This window comes from Rattus norvegicus, chromosome X (genome assembly GCF_036323735.1).
Source record: "Rattus norvegicus strain BN/NHsdMcwi chromosome X, GRCr8, whole genome shotgun sequence".
NCBI classification, from domain to species: Eukaryota; Metazoa; Chordata; class Mammalia; order Rodentia; family Muridae; genus Rattus; species Rattus norvegicus.
Window position 1 is genome coordinate 108329643 of NC_086039.1, and position 9730 is coordinate 108339372.

The window sequence follows — 9730 nt, forward strand, 5'->3', positions numbered from 1 at the left end:
ACTCACTCCCTCACAAATTGAAGGCTGGAGTTGTGTAAGAACAACACTCACCCCCGAAGGTGTGAAGACCAGCATGAGAGAAGATGTAACAAACTGTTGCTAGTTTTAAAAGTGAGGATTGTTTCTATACTGCTGTTCTGCAAGCCCTGAGTGAGTATGAGCAAAATTTTCCATAAGATGGAGAAAGAAACGGTGTGAGCCAGAGTGAGGGGTCAAGAGTGGAATCCAGTGAGGAAGAGGGAGAGAGACTGTGCAAACTATATGTAAAATTGGAGAGGACAAATCCAAACACTCCCCATGATCGTCGTAGAAAAGATAACATTTCACTTGGTTTTGAGTTAGGATTTTTTCACCTGTAACCCATTTTCTAAAACAGTTAGGTAACTGCATAGCCAGTTTTTAAAGGATACACTCAAATATGTGGTTTCGTGACCATAATGATTTAGCTGCGGTAAGCAGAAATCCTACTGACTCCTGAATAATTGAAGAACTCATATTGCACTGACTCAGAAACTGTGCTGCAGTCAATCGTCACCACCTTCCAGCCCTTGCAGAGCACAAAGGTAGGCGAACGTGACAAACTTTCCTGTTTCACAGAAGCTAACCAGCCTTTCTACAGATAAAAGCACCACATAGAAAAACAGTTTTTCTAACAGCACACACCCCCCCACCCCCAGCTCTGCTGACTTCCTCAGCAGAACCAGTTATTCTAGCCAGTTTTTCCAAGTCGCTGTCCCAGCCTCTGGCATGTGATACCGTGATATTACTGGTCTTTCTCCACTCTAAAATGACAACTATTTTGAAGTCAAGCCTCTGCCCCAGCCAGTTTTGCTTATTTGTTTGTTTTAATACCTATGTCAGTCCCAGAAAGTTGTAAGAAACATCGTAAGTTCGTGGGAATTGAACAAAGGAATGAATATACAAAACTAATGAAACTGGAGCGTGGACATAGATGGCTACAATCTGGCGTATAGGTTTTTAAAAGCTGTTATGGGCTTGAAACAGTTCCTTAACCTCTGTGAGTCTCAGCTGCAAACTGAGGATGCCAATGCCAAACTTTCCTGCTTCCCAGTGTGATTGCAACACTCAAAATCAACTGGAAGTAATGCATGGGAAAGTATTCTCAAAACCAAAGGGAGCGAAGGCCATCTGTGTTGTGTTGAGAGAGACAGCTAGTGTTGATGGTTGCTTTTCCTGGGTCGCCGTGAGATTAAAACAATGTGATGTATGTCAAACACTTGGCAAGGCACCTGGGACGAAGCCTGAATAATCCTCTGGAATGGGAAGGGGTCCTAGCGGGTGATATTGTCTGTGAACTGGGATTATGGGCTAGATGGCCTTTAAAACCACCATCCAACCTCTGATGTCATGGCAGTCAGTGTCTTCATAATTCATGTACATGTTCATAATCCCCACATAGCCCCTTTGGAGACAGCTGTTGCCTCCACTGGGTCTGAATATGATCTTTAGTTCTGTGTATATGTTTGAATTGCATATGAGGATATGTATGTGTGCATGTGTCTGCATAGAAGTAGATATGATTTTGCGAATGCTGAGTACATTATTGTACTGAGTATGATGATAGTTTCAACTAAAGTATTCCTATCTCTATGTTCGTCTATGGAAATATGTGTGTGGTTTGTTATGTTTATAGGTACATGCATGCTCGTATGTATAAACATGCACTGTGTACATACATAAATATATAAAAATAGTAATATTCATATTTTGTGTTTGTACATGTATCTTGGTGACAATTTGTTACCCTGGCTTATCTGAAGGCAAGGATGAATAGAAGCTGTTAGCCCGACTGGGTTCAGGGTTAGAGAAGGCCACAGGTCAAAGCCCGGTTACCATGACTCTCTGGGTCTATACTGTAACATCCAAATGAAGGTATGCAGAGCTAAGAGATGATAGATATTCATGGCACACATAGACAGGGTAGCTGAGGCAATATAGGTATGAGGGAGAGGACAAAAAAATGAGCATTGGAATGTCAAGAGCTATGATACAAGAAGGAGAAGTTACAGGCCGGTGAGTATCCTGCGCACAGGAAAAAAAAAATTCTTTGCCCGGGGGGCCTTCCACTGAAGAATGTGGAAAAAGGGAACAAGCAGCAATGTGAAGGGGAGCAAACGGTCAAGAGACCCATGTGCAGCATTTGCTAACTCCTACAGACCCTTATCAAGGATCCCTCAGAGTCACAAGTCAGTGCTAAAGAATATCGACTTGACATTAAAGACACAAGAAACCCCGCATGGTTTTGCCCCAAAATTTGAAATCAGAAGAAAACGTCAGGAGCCAGAGATTCAAAGAGACAGGTTCTCCCTTCCCTTGAGTTTGTCCATGGATGACTTCACTGTGTTCTTGTTATCTAGAAGCTGAAGCCTTTCTTGAACTGCCAACCCAAGATTTTTGTCTTCTTCACTTTAGATTTTTCCATGACACTCAAGAGGAAGAGAACTCAGAGGATGATCCAGCAATCTAAGAAATCCTACTTTTCTTTGGAAGAGGAAAAAGCTGGTGGCAAGGTGCTCATTGAAGAAAAGGCTCATTTCTTCATCTCTTTTCATACACCCCTTTCCCAAACAAAGCTGATATTTGGCTTCTTCCTAACTTGAGACTAACAGTGGAGACATAGGCAGGTCCCTTTCTAGCAGAGGCAAATGGTTTTGATTCCAATGGCTCACAATCTATGTATGCTAGATTACTCCTAAAAGAAGACAACAGCACACGATGTCCTACAGGTTAATTTTCAATATGACTGGGCTTTTCCCATCATTGAGCAGAAAAAGCTATTCTCTTTCTTTCCTTTCCTTCCTTTTTCTTATTTGAACTTTTTTGGAGACAGATTTCTCTGTGTAGGCCTGCCTTTCTTTGAACTCACTCTGTAGACCAGGTTGTCCTCGAACTCACAGACCTGCCTCTCTTTCTCTCAGGTGCTGGGATGAAAGGTGTGAGTGACCACACCCAGCAGGACAGGCTGTTTTTGATACAGGGTAGTCCTGGGATTGGTTGGACAAATAGGATGCAATAAGGAATAAGCTGAGACTAGAGCTGAAAAGACTCTGATAGCTTTTGGATTTGACCCCTGTGCAAGTTCCCTGATGAAAGAATAGCTACATGGGAGAGAACTAAGACCTGTAACCCAACAAGCAAGACCAAGAGGCAAGACATGATGGCAGTATTTTGGCTCCTCTAATCTCAGATGACATATGTGAGGCATTTTTTTAATTGTCTTAGCTTATTGTTTGGGATAACAAGCAAGCTGGTGACAGTGACAACATTCTCTGAAAAAGAATGCATATGGTCTGAGTTTCTGAACTCCGAGACAAGCAAATAGATGTTATTTTGTCACTCTCTGCAGAACTCTGACAACAACTAAAGAGAGAGTGACCTTTGTGCTAAGTCCCTGCTTTTTTTTTTCCAGAGCTGAGGACCGAACCCAGGGGCCTTGTGCTGGCTAGGCAAGCATTCTACCACTGAGCTAAATTCCCAACCCCCTGCTGTTATTGTTTTAACCTTTTAAAAAAATGTTGTTTAAAATTGGACGTGCATGAGGGTTTTGCTCATGAGTATATTTGTGCAATAGGTACATACCTGCGGCCCTCAGGGGTCGGGAGAGGTCATTAGATTGTCTGGAACTGGATTTATGGATGATGGTGAGTCACCACACAGGTGTTAGGAACTGAACTCTTGTCTTCCAGAAAGAAACAAGGGCTCTTTCTTAACTGCTGAGTCATCTCTCCAGCCCACTCTATGCTTTTCCCAAGCAATCAAAAACAAGTACTTAAAAAAAATCAAAGATCTCAAAATATTCTTTGAAATGCTCAGTTCAGTGAATTACGTTTACTCCACATTAGGACTACTAAGGACAACAGTATGTTACTCTGTTACATACATGAAAGGTTCCAACTCAGGTAACCCTTCAACAACTGTCTTTAAATGAATAATGTTATTTTCATTTCATGGTGGAGAACATTGTGACGAAATCCATTAGTTCAGCTATGAGTTACATGCGCGAAGTAGGCCACTCAGGCCATGTATTGAAGAACATATCTTGTCTCTGGCTTCTCCCTGTCACTCTCTATGTCTTCTACCTATCTTAAGGTAAGCAGCTTCTGTCTTCCTTCCCTTTCTGTGATAATGCTCCTGCTGCCACACGACTTAAAAGCAGTGCACTTAAATCTCTGAAACAAGGAGCCTGATCAGATCTGTGCTCTATTACTGTATTACCTTGGTTATTTGGTCACAGAGACCAAAAATATCTAACACACACATATGGGTGCACACACACATATTCACACACACACACACATATTCACACACACACACACACACACACACACACACACACACACACACACACACACACACACCCTATGCATTATCTCATATAGTAGAAGTGGCTAATCCTGGCTCTCTTGGTATAAATACTGTGATATAGTGAAGATGTGGGCAAAGGAGAGGGAAGGAAAGGGCCTTCTCACCTCTCATCTTCTGACTTCCAGTCTCATCACGCCAGGTGTCCAAAGGAAAATTCCCCTTTCTACCATCTGAATACAAACCAAATCCATAGTTACACTGGTGCAGGGAACAATTGATATCCATTTTCTTAAATAAGTCGGACAGAATTCAAGAGCTATGTACACTAGGAGGTAAGTCGAAGCATAGCCATTGCGGTAGTGCTTTACAACTGTCAAACACTAGGAACAGCCAGGATGTCCTTCACAGTTAAGGCAGACAAATTGTGCTATAGTATAGACTAGAACACTGCACAACAATAAAAATAAACCAACCACTGACTCTACAATAGCAAAGTGAAGTCCCTCAAAACTATGGTGGGAAAGAAGGTAGTCACAATGAAAAACAGACAACGAATTACAAGTATGGAAGTTTGAACCTATATAAATCAGAATTCGATTGTTTGGGGATGCTTATATGGGAGGTAAACGCAAGGAAAACAAGGAGAAGCAATGTCATGAGTGCAACGGAATTGTGGGGAGGCGAGAACTCTTACATTGTTTTTTTTTTTTTTTTCTTGTCCTGGTCAGGCATCATAGAGGTGAGAGCCTTACAAACCTTTCTGTTGTTTTTGTAGACGAGGTCTTGTGTAGCACAGGCTGGCCTTAGAGTCACAGTCTTCTTGCCTCTTGCTCCTGAATGCTGAGATTACAGACTTGTAATTCTACATCTGAACATCGTCCCCCAAACTCATATGTCAAACATCTTTTGGGTTAAATATTAAATGTTATCGTTACTTAAACAATTATTACACCTATTATATTTCTGCTTTATTACAAGTCCTAAAAGTCATTTTTAAATATCACAGTGTCAGTATTTTAATTAATCATGCTGATACCCCAGCATGAGCTATCACTATGCAAAATTTCCAGAGAACAATTGTGATCTTAAATTGCACTCAGAAGATTTAAATAGCAAAAATCGTAATATATACTATGTATATTTGTACCATACTGTCTGCGCTCTTTTTTGAACCTATTTCTAAATATAATCATTTCAGTTGTGGCACATTTTAATTGGAGACCAGTGTTTATAATTACAGAGTTTCATGGATTCATCTACATCACATAAATGAGAGTTTTTCTGCAGACAAATATCATACATTTAGACAGTGTAGTTGCTAGAAGTCCAAGCTCAGTTCATGCTGCTTGAAACGTTCAGTAGGTGCTGTCTTTAGTACCATTTGTGGTCGTGCCACTGAATTGAAAACTGGCAGGTACTCTCGGTGAAAATAGCAGGGGCTTCTGGAAATTCTTTCTCCCATAAAAGCAATGAGAATGCTATCAAAAGAAGTCAAAGTTGCATTTTATTTAATTTTCGAATTTAACTAAATTTAATCCAAAGACCCTATAGTCACAAAAATGCTGAATTTTGTTAAGAACAATGAGTGTAGATGTACTTTAAACTTGACATTTTCCTTTTCCTCAACCCCATGGTAGGCTTAAAAACAGACCATCTCAATATGTCCATGAAATTCAGCACCCCAACAGCCCTAACAACCTCCCAGTGGGATGGGGGACCGAATTTTCACTTTCTGCAAAGTTCCAAATTCAGCTAACTGCTATGATTATCATGTCTGGAAGTTCCCTGGAAAATTACCTCCCCAAGGCCTATCTTTATTTGACTTGACTCTGAGTTTATTCAGTGTGAAAAGACTTTTCCCTAGAAGCTTTGTCAAAAACAATCAGTGGCAATTTTTTAATGCAGCAGCAGCCCAGGGCTGTTCAAAACACTTGGGACGAAAACAAACTGTCAAAAATCTTAAAATGAAAAGCCAGAGAATGAGATGTTCAAAGTTTTAGTTCGTTTGTTTTGGTTTGGTTTGGGGGTTTCGTTTGTTGTTTGGTTCTGTTGCTTTTTCTTTGAAGTATCAACATAGTCAGTCCTTCGAAAATCATTTGTAGGTGTAGGGCAGTGTGCCTGCTCAGGACTGCATTTTTGATGTAGAAGAAATTCAAAGTAATAGAACTGATGTTAGAAAGGATTTACTGATAGACTTGCTTAGGAGACTTTAAGCCAGACAAGCAAAACTTAAGGACCACTGCCCCGGAAGATAAGTAGCTTGCTAACCAGGCCTGTTAGAGATAAGGGAGACTTTAGGATGTGAGGAGTAAATGATTGTTCAACCAAACTGATAACCTTTAGCCCCCCCATTCCTATGAGATAGGAGACAACCCTGACTTACAACCAGCCATGAATTAGGTCCATCCCCATATCAAAGAACAGATCTCTTCTTGAGAAAATGGTAATTCAGCTAGGTGGGCAAGATAAGATTGGGTAGCAACAGCTTGTAAAGAACAACGCTGGTGTACTTAAAATGATTCTGGCACTAGTCAGTATCTTTGCTGCGTAAGTTTCCAATCTGCCTTAGTGGCCAGACTTGCTGGCGCCTGTCCTGGTTTAAGTTGTTCAAACTGTAACCTGTGGGCAGGACCTGAAAGAAAATTAAAGATGATGTGTTTGTGGAATACATATGTCTAAGATGTATAAAAGTTAGCAAAATATATTCTAGGTTGGCTCATCTTTGAGCATTACCCAAAGCTGGACATACAGTATCATTAAGGAGTGTTTCCTTAATCTCTAAGTGGGCGGAGTGATTTCACCCTGGGAAGGCATATTATTTATACAATACATCTACCCAGGAAAACCAGACCAGAGAGGGGTCTCACTTTTCAACCCCAGCTGACCTTGAGGCTCTGTATAAGTAGGGAGTGATGTCTAAACAGAGTTAGCAGTTGTCTTTCTGAGTGGCAACACAGATCCCAACCTCCACACACTCCCTTTGGCAAAGGCTAGAAGAGTTGTTGATTTGGGACATTTAAGAAAATACTTCTTCAAAAATTACCTGACCAATAAGTTGAAAGAGCAAATATTTCATTGGCCCCAAATCGCAGAGAGCCTTAAAGACTTAGGTCACAAAAGTCAATAAATAAACAATAGAGAGCAAAAAATGCAGCAAGCCTTTCAGAGGTTGTCACAATACATTACTTCCAAAGTTGTCAATTACACTGTTTGAAACATTTCTTTTTCAACAAAAACTATGATACATAAAAATAGCCCACATAGAAACTATGACCAATAATAATATATGGGCTAAAAAGCAAAAATTTAGTGAAGCTCTCCTCAAAGAAGCTCAGGCCATTGAAGTTAGATAAGAACTCTAAATATGCCATTTGAAATACATTAAGGGACCTAAGACGGGACATCTGAAAGTGCTACTGAAAAGGAAGCAGGAGTTGATTTTGTTGCTAAATTACTATGAATGTAGACATGTAGGTGAGGTACGTCACATACAGAAAAATGAAGTATATGATAGAATTAATGGTAGCTCTGGACATGATTTTATGCTATGAGTGTGGTAGCACAATTAGCTTAAGTCCTGTCAATATTTGTGTGGTCTGTTTGTGAAGCAAGTAGACAGCAGCTAAGGCATTCTGAAACAGCTCTTAATTCCTTTCTGCAAACAATGTCAAGGATATTTTCAGTCACCAGAAACTTGGGCACAGTGTGCTTTAGAATTCATTGTTTTGTGTTTGGAAAAAAAATCAAAGTTCCCCTGAGTAAAGGAGAGCTTGTGGGTGCAGGATTTGTTTGGGTTGAGCCCCTGTTAAAGACTTGAAGTTGGGGCTGGGGATTTAGCTCAGTGGTAGAGCGCTTACCTAGGAAGCGTAAGGCCCTGGGTTCGGTCCCCAGCTCCGAAAAAAAGAACTAAAAAAAAAAAAAAAAAAAAGACTTGAAGTTAAATTGGCTATTCAGAAGAGGTGATGAATGGCGTTATCCTTCAGTAAGTATTTGTGCCAGACTATGTCATTTTGTTCCAAATGTGCTGTAGACTTCCATAGAGCAAAAGCTAAGGATTACTAGAAGGCTGAGATTGAGATCGAGCAAAAGATGGCACAGAAATAAAGATCTTGCACTATCTGGAACAACTTATTCTGAATGAGGAATGCATCATAACACGCTTCATATCAAAGAAATTCATGATGGGCCTGATTGTTATTCTTCTTCAAAGCAATGTGTTCTAAAGATAGATTTCTCCAGTGTATGGTTCCCTCTAGATACAAAACATCACGAAGATTGATCTCTCAGGATATATATATATATATATATATATATATATATATATCATGATATATATATATATGCATATATATATATACATACAGTAATACATACAATTCCAAAAACACCCCCCACTCCATAGAAATTGTTCTAACATTCAAGGATAATATCTGTCAATCTGTATTCAAAACCAGTACACACACACACACACACACACACACACACACACACACACATACATTGGTACCACCTGGGAAACTTGAAGTGAGTATGTATGTGCATTCGAGTTACCATTTATCTCATAGATCCCAACAAGTTGCAGATATTGATGCCAGTGATTTCTGGAGTCATCTTGTCGATAGTCCATGGCATCGCAAACGGCTGGAAGAGTAATTTATTGTGAAGGGATGCAGTACGGTCAAGAGCTAAAATGTAGTGCATCTTTCGGGATGCTAGTTCAGAAGTGTTACATGGAGGAAGTCTGCGTACAATAAGAATCTGAAATAAATAGAAAATTTTGAAGCCTTCTACACCATGGGGTCCCAGTGTTGGGTTTGATTTGGTGAACTGTAACGTAAATGATGATCATGTCAGTAAAATGAATTCAGAGTTTCAGATGTGATATATTAATCAAAAAAAGCTAGAACTGTACTAGATCAACATTGCATGAGGTGAAAACTAAAAGAGCTTGCAACACATAGAGAAAACATGGATCTAGATGAATGAAAATATACCAAGGTTTCCTTGAGGATCATAAAGATGAGGCAATTAGAAAAACAATGTCAATAGTTATAGAGATTCAGCTATCCCTGTGGAAAGTGACACAGAACATGGAAACATGCCTTGAGTTAGGCCAGGTTGAAATGCTAAAGAACCCTCAGATTTCCCAAGATGCCACTGGTGAAGAGGGTGCATCCATGATGACATAATGAGGTCATGCTGTACACAGTGTAACTGTGGACGTAGGAAATTGGAAAAAATAGTCATTAGCATGTATTCCATATGTTCCTCCATATTTTAAAAATAGAAATTTTAGTTTGAAAACTGAATAAATATGATTATTTTGATATCTTGGATATTAGTATTTGTTTTTCAAATCACTTAAAACATTTGGCAAGTCTGAAATTATAAATAACAAAAGGTT

The 9730-nt window shown here is 39.7% G+C and overlaps 1 pseudogene; it reads left to right on the forward strand.

The window, feature by feature from the left end:
• The first annotated feature begins 7860 nt into the window (after positions 1–7860).
• Nmd3-ps1 (NMD3 ribosome export adaptor, pseudogene 1) lies at positions 7861–9515 on the forward strand (annotated as a pseudogene).
• Positions 9516–9730: the final 215 nt, after the last annotated feature.